Here is a 17,993-nt window from a genome sequence, read left to right as displayed (position 1 = left end):
CAGCCAATCCAAGGTGAAGGAAGTCAGAGTGAATGGGAGAGAGACCAATAGAATGAAAGATAGCCAATAGGATGACTGGTAGCTGAAATCAGAAACCTGGCCTGTACCATGATTGAGAGGGTGTACTTGTTAGTAAGGGAAAGTATAAACAAAGTAATAATGTAACCCAGTGACTCCTGTCATACACTCCGGCAAGTGAGAATGTGAACTAAACGTGGCAGCAACTCTAGGGCCCAAATGGCGGGCTCAGTGGCCCCTGCAGTGTGATTAGGCCCAGGGCAACTCCCCCTTAGGCCCTGTCTTACAGACGGCCCTGCAGCCAGCCACAAACCTACAAACCCACACACAATTTTTGACTTTTATATATATAGAAGATGTGTAAGATATAAATGGTTTTAGATAAACGAACAAACAGCGGGAAATTACCTGTAATGTAAAGTTTGGTATTGATATATATTAAGCTCACGAAAATGTGTGTGTGTGTAACCTTTAGGCAACTGTCAGATTTATAAGCAGAATTTGTGAATTTGAAGTGTTATACATTTATACGGATTTCTCTTTCCACACACTAACTGATTTCATACCATCAGGGAAATTGTGGGGATGGGGGGGGGGGGGTTTTACATCTAAGCTCTTTTTAATTTTTATGTATTTTTTAAAAGCTGTTCTTTGTGTCCGTGTGTGCATGCTTATATTTTCGGGTCTATATTGTTGGCCTAGTTGCACTAACGTGCTTAAACATCCCCTGCGGATGTTAAAAGTTGCACCTAGGTGCTAGTACTTTGCTCATTGGGCTCTTGGAGGGGCTAAAATGTGTCCAAAGCATTGCACAAAATTGTAACACTAAAGGCTGAACACTCCCTAAGAATACAGTAGTAATAAATTAAATAACTTGCGGCCTTCCATGACACCCAAATCAGCTGCCACCTGCCACTGCCTAACTGGTAGGGCTGGCCCAGCCAATTCCTGCAAAGTGAGGGAATGTCCTCTCTAAATTAAGGCATAGTCAGCAAGGGGTTGCAGTTATAGCTAAAGCAGTTGCCAGGGCCTGCCCAAGACATGTTTTGATAAACATGGGGCAGTTGACAGGAACAGCAGCCCCCTGTCAAGTTACCTTCCTCCATAAGATGTAGTAAAAATGTACCTGGGTTCTAATATCTAATGTACTAGGTCCTAATATCACTGCACTGAGTTTCTCCATCCCATTTCCTATACCATCTCATTAGCTGCCGCTGATGATGGTGCATGCTGGGAGTAGACAATGCACAGCATAAGGAAAGCAGGTTTTCACTATATATTACAGAGGGAGAAGATGTGACACAGGCTACCAAATTATATGTGTTTCTGCTTCTACCCTGAGGCCTCAGCTCTTGCCTTCCTTTCTTAAGTGAGGAACAGCCACCAAGATCGCCTCTCCACAAGCCCTGACGTCGCTGGCACTGGCAGGACCACCCCTACCATTAGGCAGAGTGAGATGCCCACCTCACGATTTGGGTGTCATGAAGGGCAACAAGTTGTTAGTTATTTAAAGGTGCAATCCTAGGCATGTTTAGACAGGAAAAAGTCCCACAATTCTCAGCATTCTTCACCCAGCCATGCTGGCTGGGGAATAGTGGGAGCTGTAGGACTTTTTTCTGTCTAAACATGCCTAGGATTGCACCCTAGTTGTATTTTTAGGGAGAGGATGCACAAATCCCTTTTTATGGGATTTTCTGCCTCTGGTGACAAAATAACTAGGCTAGTCTTGGTTATTATGTGCCTTGACTTAAGGGGGGGGGGGGGCATTTACTGTTCTGCCCAAGCAGCAGAAGATCTTGGCAACTGGTTGAGTTATAACTGCAACCCTTTGCTGACCATGCCTTTATTTTAAGAGTGCATGCCAGGCACCAAGTGATGATTACGAAATTATTTGAGAAAGCTTAAGCTACACCGTATGGGCAGCTTAACCAGTCCAAAAGTTGTGCAGGGTTTGTGCAGGGTTTGTGCATACAGTGGGAATTGTATGACACACACAACAGCCCGTTCTTTCCATGCAAGCCAGAGTTGAGTGCGTAGCGATGGCTGCTGGGAGGATACAGGTTGCTGTTTTGGAGCCAAATGGAGTGGCGTTTCTGAAACTTCAGGAAGTTAATAACATGCTCATGTCATCGTGCTGACGCTTTCAAATTGAGTTCTTCTCTCCTCCGCTCAGGGGAGATGAGAGATTCCGTCACAGAAAGCAGAGTTGGAAATAACAACGGAAAACCCCAGTGAGAGAGCGACCTTGGAAAGAGGGGTAAGGCCGGACTGCAAGCAACCGGCCTCAGCCTGGGAGGGGAGCACAAATGGCTAGATGGAGCCACTGGCTTCTGCTTTAACCCCAAGGTCAGTACAAGAAGCCACATTTAAAGTGCTGGGGAGTTGGAGGATCTGACGAAAAAGGAGGTTGTGTAAGTCAAGAGTGGGGAGCCTGCAGCCCGGCAGACGTGGCGAGACTCCAGCAGCCTGTTTAGGTTCAGTCATCTGCGAGGAAGGCTCCCCTCCCCCGCTCCCTGTCCATCCAGTGGCTGGTCAGCAGTAGACAACATGCCCATGAAACTGGTCTCCGGAGCCTCTCCTGGCGGTGCAGATATCCCTTGTTTCAGTGGAGACTGGTGGCTTCGATTTCGGCAGGGCTGTAAATCCATTCTGGGTTTTAGTCAGAACCAGACAGAATGCTAAAGGAGCTATCCAAGGTGCTGGGCCCATTTCGGACATTGGGTTCAGCACTTTGGATAGCTCCTTTAGAGTTCTGACTCATTCTATCTGAGGCCCAGAATGGATTTATTGTTGTTGTTGTTGTTGTTCAGTCGTTCAGTCGTGTCCGACTCTTCGTGACCCCATGGACCATAGCACGCCAGGCCTTCCTGTCCTGCGCTCTCTCCCGGAGTGTGCTCAAGTTCATATTCATTGCATCCGTGATGCTATCTAGCCATCTCATCCTCTGCCGTCCCCTTCTCCTTTTGCCTTCAGTCTTTCCCAGCATCAGGGTCTTTTCCAGGGAGTTTTCTCTTCACATTAGGTGGCCAAAATATTTGAGCTTCAGCTTCAGTATCTGTCCTTCCAATGAGCACTCCGGGTTGATTTCCTTTAGGATGGACTGATTTGACCTCCTTGCAGTCCAGGGGACTCGTAAGAGTCTTCTCCAGCACCACAGTTCGAAAGCATCAATTCTTCAGCGCTCAGCCTTCCTTATAGTCCAGCTCTCACAGCCAAACATTACTACTGGGAAAACCATAGCTTTGATTAGACGGACCTTTGTCGGCAAGGTGATGTCTCTGCTTCTTACTATGCTGTCTAGGTGTGCCATAGCTTTCCTCCCAAGGAGCAAGCGTCTTTTAATTTCATGGCTACAGTCACCGTCTGCAGTGATCTTGGAGCCCAAGAAAGTAAAATCTGTCACTGCTTCCATTTCTTCCCCTTCTATATGCCAGGAAGTGATGGGGCCAGATGCCATGATCTTTGTTTTTTTAATGTTGAGTTTCAAACCAGCTTTTGCACTTTCCTCTTTCACCCTCAACAAGAGGCTCTTTAGATCCTCTTCGCTTTCTGCCATAGAGCCACCAGTCTCCACTGCTTTTTTCCCCCCTTTTCAGAATGCTAATTTTGTTTTGGGTTTTGTGCATCACAGAGTTCCCTGATCAAGCTGTAAATGATCAACTTTCACCCTCAGGGACAGAGTGGTAGGGTGGTCGGATGCAAAAGAAGATGGGGCTCTTGCCGCTTTAGTAATTGTGCTGAAGAGGGAATTTCAGCAGCTGTAGCTTGCGTGGCCAGTTTATACCTGCTGCAATTCCCTGTTCTCCATAAGTATGAAAGGTGCAGAGGCCCTGCCCTCTCTTGCTGGCAACCCTAGAAGGTGGAAAATAATGTGGGTGGCTCTGTGCCCCTACTTGATGAAGGTCAGTCCTTTGCTTGACGGGTTGTCAGAGCACAGCCCTTTGCTTGAAGAGCTGTCCAGTCAAAGGCTGGTTTAAAGATAAAGAACAAGAAGAAAGGAGAGCAGGACCCTTGAGTTCTCCCATCAACAGTGACCTTTAGGTCACCTGGTCACGGTCTTTCTGAGTATGGTGAGATGTATTGTATTTCTATTTAGCTTATAGTAATTACATCACAATTGGCATATTTACATATATATTAGCATATGCAATATTTATGCAAATATGAGCCTTCTTACGTCATCTCTTTGGTGATGCATGTTTTCATTTTTCACAATTTATATGTGGCCACCCTATTGTGTGTCTGTATATATATATATATATGCACACAGGCACACAAATCTCAGATTCTTTTCTAGAAAGTGTTGGGCATGCAGCAAGTCTACACAAATGAGAACCCAGCGGTGAGAGGAAGGATGAAGCATTTTCTCACAGCTACCTTGGTAACATTAGTAAAATCAAAGCAAAGTGTGTCAAAATACTCATTAAAACACATTTAACTTCCTGACATGGCAAGACATATATGCCTGTGCCCTAAGGCAGGTTTGGTTATTGTTGTTTTCCTGCAAAGGGCGAGAGAGCCTATTGGATTACAAGGCAGAACAGTGCAAGAATCTGCTCTCTTAAGGGGCTAGGGGTTTCCCTAATCAGGATCACTTTAAATCTGCATCTAGATTATTAGTTTTGCCCTGTCTGCTGCCCGTGGAGGAAGAAGGGGAAAGAGAACAGCAATTCCTGCAGGGCAGAGGGCACAGGCCTAGCCAGACAGACAGGCCCGTGGGGTAATTGGAACACTGTGTGAATGATCGAACAACTAAACAGTTTTCTCGGGTTCCCTTCCCTATCTGAAAATGCCACATTTAATTTTTATACTGTATACTGAATTACCTATTTCATCCAAAATAATGCTGCTTCTATTTTTTAATAGCAAACTAGGTCTTTTGACACTGTTGTGAGGTTTACACATAGGGCAACTGAAACAGGGAATAGAAGTACCTTCACCTGGCGTCCCTCAGTGCTAACAGCCGCTGCCTGCACCACCTTTGGGCTAGAACTGCCTCTCCCAAATCCTCCCCCTGGCCAATTCTACAAACAGCAAACTGTATGCATACTGTATACGGCAGCCTTCCCCATCCCAGCACCCCCCAATGGGTTGGGCTACCACTTCCATTGTCCTGCTGGCTGAGGCTGATGGGAGTTGCAGTCACCAGGTTGGGAAAAGCTGCTGTATGCATACAGTGTGAAACTTCACCCCCAAGAGGCCAGGAGACTCCCAGAGCAGATTACAAAGCTCAGTATAAGACAGTCCCTACCCGAAGTTTACGATCTAAAAGATGTCACAAAAGGAAAGGGGATTTAAAGAGATGAGGACAAAAGCAAATTCAAGCACTAGATCTTAGGGCGCTTCCAGATCAGGCTTGTAGTGTGCGCTCACCATGCCTCATTCATGGAATTTTACTGGCAGGGGTTGGGGAGATGTCATTGTTGTCTTACAGCTGTAGCCCTCCTGTGTTTTCCCTCCTCTTCTTCTGTCATTTTTCTTGCAGCAGAAAATCCACCAAGGCGAAGAAGATGGAATAGCTGCACACAATGGCTTCTGAAGTGGTAGCACTAGGAGTCCTCCACCTGCAAGCCCCCTTAGCTACATATTTCATTAACAATCGGAAACATCTTCTAGGGAGTGGCTGTAATGCAGCTGATTATTGACCTTATCAGGTGTGACCGCTACCTTCTCAGGCCTAGCAGAAACCTGGGGCATGGAAAGTAGGTTGGCGACTTCTGCATTGCCAAAAGAGCACAAACAGCACAGAGATTTGCATGACATTTGTAAAATGCTATGTATAGATGCAAGTTTAGAAATACTCATTAGGATTTAAACAGAAATACAATACATCCCCTCTCTACTGGAGAAGACTGTGACCCACAGATGTCCTGTGTGCCTGTCTGCTCACTCAGGCTGCTCTCCAGGTGCTAACATGGGCAACTTACCTTCTACCTTCTTAGGGTTCTTTCTTTTTAAACTGACTAGGACTGGCCAGCCATTTGGACAGCGGACACCTTCAAATAGAGGACTGTCCTCGGTAAAGAAGGACACATGGCCACTCTAGCTGGTCACTAAAGCTGGGGGTGGGGTGCAGATGACAACACCATACCCAGAGCTGATGAATCTACTACCGTGGGCTGCTCAGACATCAAGAATAGGTCATGGCAAGCCTTCAGGAAATAGCCTGGCACTTCAACCCGCAGGAAACAGCTGCAGCCAAACCTTGCTGACCGGATGGGATGAGGTCTTGGCCTCCTGGCACTTTGCTGGAATCTGACAGCATCATTCCCACCACAGCCAGAAAGGTTCGGGCCGGGGGGGGGGGGGGAGGCAGATGACACCAACTGCCCACCCAAGCAAATGGCCCAGTTGGTTCCAGCAGCCTCTGAGTGGGGGAAGGAGTGGCCAAGCCTGACCCAGTCCAGCTGGTGAAAGCAGCAGCAAGCGGAGATGCCAAAGATGGCGACAGCTCTCTTTCCTGTTGTTGGGAATATTGCAACCTCATCTGCAAGGTACAGGAAGGGGGCAGTGTTGCAGTTAGCTAGTTAATGCATGGGGAATTTGGGCCTAGCTAGCCTTAGGATCTGCGTAGCCTACAGTGTGGTTTCCTGCTCCTCCCCTTCCTCTCTCTCTCTCTCTCTGACTTCCTCCATTGCTGGGAGGTGTGTTTGCTGTCTCTCACTCCTGCCAGTGTTATAGAACACTAAGAAATGGACTGAACAGACTGCTTTTAAAACCCTCTGTTGTACCTGCATCTTTTATGCAAGAAATTGTGAGTAAACCATTTAACCTTTTCCTCACTACAAGAAGGGTGTGGTCTCTTTTTGTTTTTAGCCTTGTGTGCATGTGAGACTGGTAAACACTCATTCTGCTCTGCTCTGCCTTTCTTTCTTCTCTGCTAAACTGCCTTTCTAACAGGAGGCATCTTTACCAAATAATTCCCATCACCCATCTGCTGCTGCTGCTTTACTTTATTTACTTTATCTACTTTGTTTTTAAATGAGCAGGGAGTGCACATTCAGCCTTGGCAGTCCGCACCCGTCCATCACCAGCCACCGCTTCGTTCTGTGCTGATCCCCACCTCCTTTTCCAATCTACATGTGCCCATGGCACTAGGTTTGGGGTGACAATGATTGTCACCAGGCCTTGACCATGCTGGCTGGGAATTATGGGAGCTGTAGTCCAGCATATCTGGAGAGCACCAGAGTGGGGAAGGCTGCTGTAAGATATGAGACTAAAGGAAAGCACTTGCTTTTCCGAGGTACCCATTTTGTTCACTTCCCCTATGTTCAGCTGTACTGCATCTGTGGAAGCTACAGTCTGGATGAACCCTTCAACTCTTGGAATGAATACAGCCCACCTGGCACCACCAGTGTTTAACCTTATTTATTTATTTGCTTGCTTGCCTGCTTGCCTGCTTGCTTGCTTGCGTTATTCAAGGAACGATGAGCTGACTAATCCAAGCAGGGCCCAATGCAAGGCATGCTGCTCCCAGACAAGCCCAACATGAACAAATCCCTGGGAGGTCTGGCGTCATGAACTCCATACCAAAAAAAGGGAATTCTGGGGATCATTATGCCACCCTCAAGAACCACAGGACATCGCATTCTGGGTAAATGAGCATCCCATATGGCTAGAAGCTGTTTAAAAGTGTGAAGGAGCTGAAAGGCTAAATTTATACAGAGCTAAGCATGTTCCTATAGATTTGGGCTTTGCAGGCCTCTCCGCAAGGGTCAGCAGTGAGCAGAATGACTAGGGGTCAAGAATCAAGGGAAGGCTCTGGAGGCTGCAATAGGCAAGTTAAATATAATGCTACTCAGTAATTTTGCCTCCTTTACTGTTCTGCACAAACCTGAGAGCTAGCTGTGGATTTTAAAAAGCGGGGGAGGAGGGAATGCTCAGATTCCACTTCTTAAAATTGAAGCCTACAAGGCAAATATCTGTAGCAGGGATTGAACTGTATGCTGTGTTACTGTGGTCTCGCATTTACCAGCTGCAGCGCGTAAGCCAGTCCGTGTCAAGCGAGCAGTGCGCAAGGACCACAGGGCTGCTGCTGATGTTGCAATTCAAGAAAAGCAGAAAATCCAGCAATCAGGTAGGTCTCAGAAGTCACTTGAGCCTATCTGACACTTAGGATAGTTGGCTCCCTGCAACAGCTGCTTTGGCTTTCATTTCGCTCACGAAAGAATTCTCTACCCTCCATTCATTGACTGCAGACTGAAGAAATCTTCAGAGCCCACAACTGAAAGGACCTGTTAAAATCAGCTGCAGAAGACGCGCTATTCATGCAGTGATGTCTCTACCTCCCTAGCTACCCCCCAACACTTCAGTAACCAAGGCAGATGTCGTATTTTGAGAATGGTGCAGCCATTTCGAATACATCCTCACTGCATTCAGTATAAACATCACTTTTTCTGACAGAGGATAAGCTCTGAAAAAGGTTCCCCAAGTTTTCATCATGGTTCATTTGGAACTAGAGGAAAACTGGCTGTGAAGGGCACCTAATGGCTAGAGCCCATGACATCACCAATCCCCAGTTCAGTTTTGCAGCTATTTTACTGATTAAAAATAAATGACTAAAGGGAAGAGTTCATATACCTGTAAACATATGGCACCTTAACATATTTGAATGGACAACCTACCTGAAACTGGGGGATGGGGGTGGGGAATGTGTCTTATTTTACAGAGGACAGTACTCTACTTGAAGGGCTGTCCAGATCAAGAATGGTTTAAAGATAAAGAACAAGAAGAAAGGAGAGCAGGGGCTGTGACGTCACCCAACAACAGTTAGCATCTGGACAGCACACTGAGCAGGCCTGTAGTCACCTGGGGGCTGGCCTCATGGGGGATGTGCTGCAAACTGGGAGCATTTCGAGGTTGTTCGTGGCAGATGATGAAGTGGCCAATCTGCAGCCACCTGGAGATTTCTGGTGGAAAAGCCGAATTTTCTGAGACTACTTTTACTCCATTTTATTTCTTTAACTCAGGCACTCCGCACTGCTGGTGCTGTGTGCCCCTATCCTCCATGTTTACTTCGGCATGATAGCCCTGCCCAGGAGTGTGTCTTTCACTTGGTCGTGACCTCACTGAGCTTTTCCAGCCATCAGCATCGCCCTGCACTCCCATTTCACCAGTAATTAGCCTCCATGACGATGCACTTCTCTGATGTTTGCATTACTTTGCATCTCCATTGTTGTGTTAAATTGCATCTCCGATATTGTGTAAAGTCACTTCTTTGATGTTACGTAAAGTAATTTCTCCAATCTGGCAAGGTCATGGGAGCCTGTCATTGCAAGCTGGGAGAAAGTGCCCAGAGAAAGAGAAAGGGGGTGGTGGAAGCAATAACTCCACAACAGTTTGCTCGAATATGGCAAAATTGGGGCGGGGGGAGATGCTCTCATAGGGAGCCTTCAGATGATGCACTGGTAATTTGGATTTCTTCATTGAAAAGGGCACACATTGGAGAACAGGGGAGAGAGGGATAACTCCATGACAGTTTGCTGGAATGCAGCGAAATTGCAGTGGGGATGTTCTCATAGGGAACCTTCAGATGCTGCACTGGAGATTTGGGCTTGTTTGGGGAAATCTACACACATGGGGAAAGATTAGTTCTCTCCATTCATAATAATGTAGTAATGGGGTGGGTGGGCTGGACATGGGCCGGGAATAAGCCTCTCACATTGGTTGAGCAGCCCCTGCCAGTTTGATGATGTTCTGTTCTATTCCCCCCACCCCACCCCACCCAGAAGTATGTTCTTTTCAAACACTGTGTGACCCTTGAAAACCGTATTTTTAAGGTACTGAACACTTGGCTTTTCTTGCTTCGTGTGTTCCTGACAGACCAAAGCTGATTCCATGAAAATCCAGATAGTGCCCCAATGAGCTTCTCATTCTGTTGTCGTGAAGACCCCCCTCCCCCAGTCACCGTCTTCCCTGCTACTGTGAAATGTATTGTATTTCTATTTAAATGATAGTTGTTATTTTTACATTAGCATCTAAACATATAGAATAGCATATGCCGATTTTATGCAAAACTGTGTCCCCTTTTGTCTTCTTTTTGGATGATACATTCCCTCTCTTTTGGTGATGCACAAGTGGTTATCTTAGCTTTTATTATTTTGGCTGGGTATATAGCTGGGATGAGGGTAGACTTTCATTGGTTCTAAAGTGTTACCTTTTCTGTTGGATGGATGGATGGATGGATGGATTTTTAATAAATTGCCACCCGCCATGTGTGTAGGCTAGGTCAAATTTATTTATTTATTAACATTTATACATTGCCTTATCTGCTAAAAAGCCATCAAGGCAGCGTACAACAATTTAAAACAATAAAACAAAACAAGAACAGCAAAAACAGTAGAACTACATAACTTAAAAGGCTACGTTGAAAAGATGTGTTTTTACACACTTTCTGAAGACCAAGAGCATGGGGGCGGGGAGGACAACAACCATAGTTCTTGAGGGAGCGCATTCCGCAGTTTGGGCACAACGCAGGAGAAAGCCCTTTCATATGTGCCTGACAAATTGGGTGCTGTGGGTAGCAGCACCCTCAAAAGGGCCTTTTCCTGCAGATCTTAATACCGGGACAGGGTCATAGCAAGACTGGCAGTCCCTTAGACAGCCAAGTCCTAAGTCCTTTAGGGTTCTAAAGGTTAACACCAGCACCGGGAAAGCAACTGGCAACCAGTGCAGGTCTTTCAGGACAGGCGTAATAAGGCCCTGTGCACCAGTTAGCAGCCTAGCTGCCACACTTCACACCAGTTGAAGCTTCTGGACACTCCTCAGGGGTAGCCCCACATAGACTGCATTGCAATAGTCTAAATGTGAATTGAATCACTTTCTGCAGAGGCAAAAGACTGTCCCCTTCGCTACTGAATTTCCCACTAGAGCCATGGCAAGGCGGTGTGGGAGGCTTCCAAGATTGCTGGCCTTGCTGGGCTGCTGCCTGCGGGATGGGAGGAGCAATGGAGGCGATTTTCACCTCCCCGTCCTCCCCACCCCCCTTTTTTTTTTTTAACTTTGAGCCACTGAGCCCAGCTAGAGGAGTCATGCTGCCAGGGGAAGGGAGGGGAGAGGGGCTGGAGAGGCCATAGGGTTTTGCGGATCTTAGCCTCTCCCTCCCTGCCCACTGGATTGCCCCCTTTTATACTTATACAAGGTCATCCAATGTAACCTTTGCGACATCAGAAAGCAGGAGCCACTAACATGGTTCTTTCCATGGGGACTGCAAGAGGGCATGGGGAGGGATTGGATCTTCGTCCCCCTCCCAAACTTGTAGCACTGCCTATGGCTTCTGGAAGGGGAATCTGAAAAATCCTATAATCCTGGGGCTCCCTTTCCCACATTGTTCGGAAGGGTCCCCAACCCTCCAGAGAGGCTTGGGGGGGACAGGTGGCTGCAGGAGGGAAGAGTTAGCTGAGGGGACAAGAAATTTTCCTTCCATGAATTTCTTTAAGTTATCTTAGGATCCAAGCCCCCTTGCCCGCCACCTCTTTCTCATTTATAGCGCAATCCTATGCAAGTCTATTCAGAAGTAATCCTCACTGAATTCAGTGGGACTTACTCCCAGGTAACTGTGTACAAGATTGCAGCCATCTAACTATAGATATGCCTCAAATAATGATTTGTGATCTAATGACTGCAGGGATAAAAATTTATCATATTTTCCCCCTCTTGGAAGGAACTTATCCAGAATGTCCAGAGTACAACAGGATGATGGAACTGGCACTGATTTGCTTCATCTCTTTGGAAAGTCATGTCACAGCTTAAAAGCAACTCAGAATAACTGCAGAATTGGAGGAGATGCTCCAAAGACGGGAAGGTGATGGTGCTGTCCATGTCTTCTGGGAGACAATCCTTGGTATACTGTCCCATTAGAGATGAATTGGAAATGGGAGGATTGCCTATGAAACAGAACTATGAGGAGGTATGCCACAAAGACCAATTTGTATAGGCCATAGGTTTCTCTTCTCATACTCTGGGGTCTGTGAAAGCTGATTGTTGATGTTCTCTGTCTGTGGCATATTTGGAGGAAATGAATGTGTGGATGAAGATCATCAGTATTTTTGTGGGTTCCTAATTTATGCTGTCATTCTGTTCCCTGAGATTTGTGAAAGAGCAGAGTTATTTTAAAACTTATTTGGACTGTCAACTCTTTGGGACAGGGAACGTTGTTATTGCTTATGCTATAAAATGCCATGTACATTGACAGAGCTATATACATTAAAATAATTTATTTTAATAACTATGATTTTTTTAATTACATTTCTATTCCGCCCCAGAGCCGAAGCTCTCTGATTATGTGTAGAGTTTTAAAAATATAGCACATCACAAATGACATTAATATAAATATATCTTCCATGAAATCCCCATTTCTTTCTCTCTTCCCTCCCCACAAAGATAATCCATCATACTTTAGATTCACTAGACACTGAAACACATGGAACTTAACTGAGTGACAGGCTTAATTCCTAAATGACCTTCAATCTCTATACTACTTTAACTTCAAAGTTGCTGAGCAGATAGATATAACCCTACACGTCTTAGATTGCTTTCTCCAGCATGTGAGGACAAGAGAGTCTGTTGCTTTATTCAAGGTTCCTTTCCTGTTCCCCCACTTAAGAAGGTGGCAGAGAGTGGTCATGGCCTATGTTTCCATCAATGCAATAAAACATCAGATGTATCCTCCATGGTGACAGAACCCAGACAATGAACCCAGTAAAGACTTACTTGGCTGGTGTGTTACAGAGCTCCTGGACATCCTTCTTGAAGGACATAGCAATGGATGAAAAATACAAGTGTTACCAGTTGTCCCAGCCAGCTATTTCTCACAATGGTTCATACCACTGGCATGCTCTCTTTTCTAGCATCACTAGGATTATAGTCAGATCTGACTTCTCCCTCACCAGTAGGGAAGATCAGCCATCAAATATGGCTCTTCGCTGTGGACATCTGGAGCATCCAGTCATCACTCAGAACTGCTGGTCCACATAGCAGCTGTATACAAATGGGTGAACTGGCTTCTAAAACATTTTCCTTTCAAAAAATTTGCACCTGGACTTCCTCATGGCTTCCTCCAAAGTCTCTGGGTATATTGTCCTACTCATGTAGCATGGCAGCCTGGGTTGCAAAATATATCCGGCATGGCAGTTGGCAGCTGTATTGTGCAACTTTCATTAACTTACGGAAACCACTGTTAGACTGGAGAGACAGGGAGAGAAATTCTGAGCCCCCATCTATCACTCCAGCTGCAGTCATATGTCCGGCTGTCAGCTGACAGGGCACGCACAAAGACAATGCCAGTTTTGTGGCCTCCAGAAAGCTTCCCTCTTACATTTATTCCCTTGTACAAGAGTGTGAGGCCCAGGGTGCATCACTTAGATCTTTCATGAGTGGCTTATGACAACTCCCCATTGACATTTATGATTTGCCATTCTTTTTGGGGGGTCGGCCTTTGATCATTTTTCATTACTCGCTTCTTTTTTGACCCTCTGTTCAAAATTTGACTTGCTTACTTTTAAATGGCCATGTAAAATTATTTTGAATGGGAAAGAAGATGGATGGAGCATGAGTTATGGAGCAACTCAGATGTGGGAGACCTCAGGCTGTAAAGGAAGAGGTTTAAATATAATACCTCTTGTGTTGCTTGGAATTTCATACCTAAACAGGCATGATTTTTGTTTCCACTGAAGTGGAAAGCCCCGAGGGCTTCTTTTGGGGCCAAACATTTGGTACACAGAATTAATCCATACAACCGTATTGCCATTTGGTGGACGGATACTGTGGTTGATGCGTACAACTGGGCATATAACCTCTACCTTTGTGTTTGAGAATGAGAAGTGAGACCAGGAGGAATATCTAACAGGAGATCCATTGTGATATACATAACAATATTGGACATAAATCAGTCTAGGGAGATAGCACAGCTGGTTCAGTGGGAGGCTGGTGGACAAGATGGCCTTTTGTATAAGGTTGTGACAGCGTGTTGGTCCCATCCTGCTCTGTGATTCTCTGATTTGGAGGGCTGCCATCCAATCTAAAGGACATTAGGGCGCAATTCTATGCACGTTTAGACAGGAAAAAAAAGTCCTACAACTCCCAGTTGTAGGACTTTTTTCTGTCTAAACATGCATAGGATTGCACCCTTAGTCATTTAAACATATGAGCTTTAGTTGACTGTTTGATCAAATAGTCAGTCCAATGTGCATATGAGTAAAGCATTTGTTCTGGAGCAAAAAGCATACTTTGTTTTTAGATTATTACACACACCTTGTGTATTACTTTAGAAGAGATATTTCCTCCTGTGTATGAGTGAAGAGAAAAGGTCTCCTCAAAGTAGTGGCTGCCATCCAGTTTTTGCAAGGACCTTTATTAAAAGCAATACATTTTAAAATCTTCTGACTGGTAAAATGGGACACCCCTTTTAATAAAGCAAAAGGGCTTTTTAATCCATTAATCAGTTAAATCATGATTTTGATTTTGTCTATAACATGTTCATAGCTGGTCACTGAAGGAAAAAGAAAAAAGAAGTTAACCACACAGTTTTCAGATCATATGTCTACACTACAGACTTAAACTGGTTTTAAATCTCGCATTTTTTCCAGGGAACCCTGGGAATTGTGGTTCTGCGAGGTGATGTGGGGAGGGGCCTGGATCGTTACCAGGCCATTTCAGCACCACACCAAAGTCCAATTCCCAGAATTCTTGAGGGGATATCGTGACACTTACAGTGGCTTAATACTGATATAGGCAGTATACCCTATGCTCCTTCAGCTGGAGAAACTGGCCTTCATTACCACTTACGGTGTTAGCGTTTATGGTGCCCGGCTGGTTAGCCCATGGATTAAAGGAGCAGCCGTGGGTGGTCGCTCTGTGGTTAAATCCACTCATAGGAATAGGGAATGAAATAAAGATAAGACACAGAAGTGAGGAATTGTTAGTAAGGGATTGAAAATAAATCTGCCAGTATTACCGTGTCTTGATAGGACTCCATGATGCAGCTGCATTTGGAAGACGGTGTGCAGTTCGGGTAGCCCCATCGGAAACAGGATGTCATAGCTCTAGAGAAAGTACAGAAGATGTACGAAATGATCAAGGGGTGACAGCACCTTCCCTGCAAGAAAAGGCTGAAACACTGGGGGCTTCTTAGTTTAGAAAAGAAGAAGACAGTTTGGAATTGTAGCGGATGGTGGATAAACCTGGTGGTTCCATTGCTTTCCAGTCATTCTAAATCAGGGGTAGGCAACCTGTTCCACTTCAGATGTTTTGGACTGCTACTCCCCAGATTCCTGACCATCGACCATGCTGGCTGAGGCTTATGGGAGTTGTAGCCCAAAACAGCTGGAGGGCACCAGGTTACCTACCCCTGTTTTAAATGGCACATCTCCTACCTGCCAAAATCATACCTTTCAACTTCAAAGCCAGTCTTGATGTTGCTGGACCATTTTGTAGTTGCAAAGGAAGGCCTGAACCTGTAGCTCAAAATCCCCATCGCCTGCCCTCTCTGCACTTCACTTACAGAAATCCCTTCATTGCCATTCCTTGTGCAGCGGCTCCTTCCCCACAACACCCATTTCCCTTGAGTCACCTTCAGTTTATTTCAGCCTCTGCAGACATATTAAATCCTGTAAAGTCTGCTGAGACATAAATGCCACCATGCCATTACTAGCATCTGTTACACTTGTGAGAATCAGACACCAAATCACAAAATAATAATTATGATTGCAGGGGAGAGAAGGTTTTTGGGGGGCCAACTCACTTTGACCCATGTAGGTCTATTCACTGCATATTGCACACCGTAATTTGGCCTATTTTGGCCATCCATGCTGTTGTCTTCTAAAAATTAATTTAATGTGAGAGGTAGCTGGTTTTCAGTTTCATTGCAAATCCACGAACAAATGTCCCAGTCCTCTCAATAATGTGAACCCTTGCAGGGGTCAGTCTTGTATGACAGCTTTATTGTTTATTTAGCCTGTAACTAAAAATTTGCTCACCCACAATTGTTTAACATCCACACTGGAACAGGACTGGTGAGACAGAGTCCTAGGACCATGAAAACAAGGACCAGTCCCATGTTAAAATGCCATGCTAAAAGTCAGTATAAATTTCAACTACAAGTCTTTTCAGGATTTGACCAAATTTAGGAGAGGAAGCCACTATTAGAGAACCCATGTGATATAGTCTGAGTTTGCACAACACACTAACTCACATTAGCGTGTTGTGGGTTGTTGTTGAACCGTGTTTGTTGGACAATGGGTTAGTGTGTTGTCTGAACCCAGGACATTTTCCACAGGGTGGCTTGTTAACCATGTAGTGTGGCTTATTTTTCTCGAACAATCCACCTTGAGAACCAGTGGTTTATTGTTGGGTTGTTCAGGGTGGTTAACAATAAACCAACCAACCAACCAATAAAAGAGTTATTTAAAGAACTCACAACAGTCAGGGAGAAGCAGGATAGAGGCTCAGCTTCAGGAGAGGATATGACCAAACTCAGTTAAGATGCAGGGCTGGTGCTCAGTTTTGCAAAGCAGAATGCAGGGCCAAAAGAGGCATAGGTTTGGTTTTTAAAATTATTATTATTATTACTACTACTACCACCACCACCACTACGACTATTTAAAAAAAAGATCCAATGGGAGAGAATCTCCAAAGTGTACTTATGTAGGGAAAGTTTCAATCTCAGCTGCCCAGTTTCAAGGCTCCAAATTAAAAAGCAAGATATTACGAGCCTCACAACACTCTGTTTTGTGTGCAGAAAGCATCTCAGAAGAAGATCCACGTTCAGCTGGTTTGCTTTGCTTTGAGGGTCGTATCTTTGGCGGGATCTTCATCACTTTCCTGAGCTTTCCATTCATTTCTCTTTGAGAAGTGTTTAACATTTTGCCTTTCAAAGGTAACATTAATCTATCAGTCAGTAATGTAAACACAGGGGGTTGGAGCCAGATTTCAGTGGGTCTTCTCTAAGTATAGCGGAGTCTAGATCCAGCCCAGGGCCTTGAGGTTCTTTTGGACTTTCGATGTAGTTCTGGTTTGGCTGAAAATATGTCTCATTTAATATTTTCCATTGACACCCCTTCCCCCTCCCCTGCAAAGACAGATGACTGTCTTATCACCTATATTATTTAATATATTAAATTTGTTTGGATATAAAGCTCTTGAGAGAGATCATCCAGAGCTTTGGGCATCATTGATATGCTGATGACATGCAGTTCTATATTTCTTTAAGTGGGAGAAGCTGTCACTGTTCTGACTCAATGTCTGGAAGCTGTAGTCAGGTGGATGAAGGTTAAAAGCTGAGGTTGTATCCAGATAAATTAGAAATTATGCTGACAGGGCAGCCAGGAGGTCTAGGGTAATGTCATCTACAGTGGTGTCTGTCAGGGGCCCCCAACCTGTTTGGATCTGTGGACACATCTGGGAATTGGAGAAACTGCTGTGGGCACCACCAGAAAAGGCCTAATCAGTGGATCGCCACTTTGGCATCTACCTGTTGCGTCTATGGATCCCAGGCTACATCTTATTCAACACAAATGTTTGTTTTATGTCTGTTGGACACCACAACGTCTCTTGAATAAGGGATGTCTAATTTGGCTAATTGCAGGCCATGCAATACAGTGAATGCTTCTTTTAAACGTATGTTTTGGCAATGTCCAGGCGTTGCTTCTTATTGGGAGGAGGTTATTACACAGATATAATTTGTACTGGAACAGTCTTTAATATTCACTGATGTATATATTCTTTTAAATTATTTACCTGCTTCATGGGAACAAACAAATGGTCAGTGTAAATGGATTCTCCATGCCCTTTTGACAGCTAAAAGGGTGATATTAGGACACTGGAAGCATAAACACCCAACTCCTATAATGCAATGGACTGAGGACCTTACAATGCTTTCCATATCTGAACAGGTGGCATATAGGCACCACCTTCAAATGGATACTTATTTGGATAGTTAGTCAGCTTTTGTTGAAGCCAATGTATAATTCCTAGAAAGT

At 45.0% G+C, this 17,993-nt stretch overlaps 1 long non-coding RNA gene across 1 annotated transcript; it reads left to right on the top strand.

The window, feature by feature from the left end:
- Positions 1-6,628: 6,628 nt before the first annotated feature.
- LOC146354908 (uncharacterized) lies at positions 6,629-12,246 on the top strand. The gene is made up of 4 exons (XR_014787435.1): positions 6,629-6,772; positions 7,994-8,095; positions 9,841-9,948; positions 11,681-12,246. It is a non-coding gene; the product is annotated as an uncharacterized LOC146354908 (long non-coding RNA).
- The last annotated feature ends 5,747 nt before the right edge of the window (positions 12,247-17,993 follow it).

Source organism: Heloderma suspectum, chromosome 2, assembly GCF_057233095.1.
Source record: "Heloderma suspectum isolate Gila_16-S chromosome 2, 16-S_ref, whole genome shotgun sequence".
NCBI lineage: Eukaryota > Metazoa > Chordata > Lepidosauria > Squamata > Helodermatidae > Heloderma > Heloderma suspectum.
Note: the sequence above shows the minus strand (reverse complement) of the source record. Positions and strands in the feature narration are given on the sequence as shown.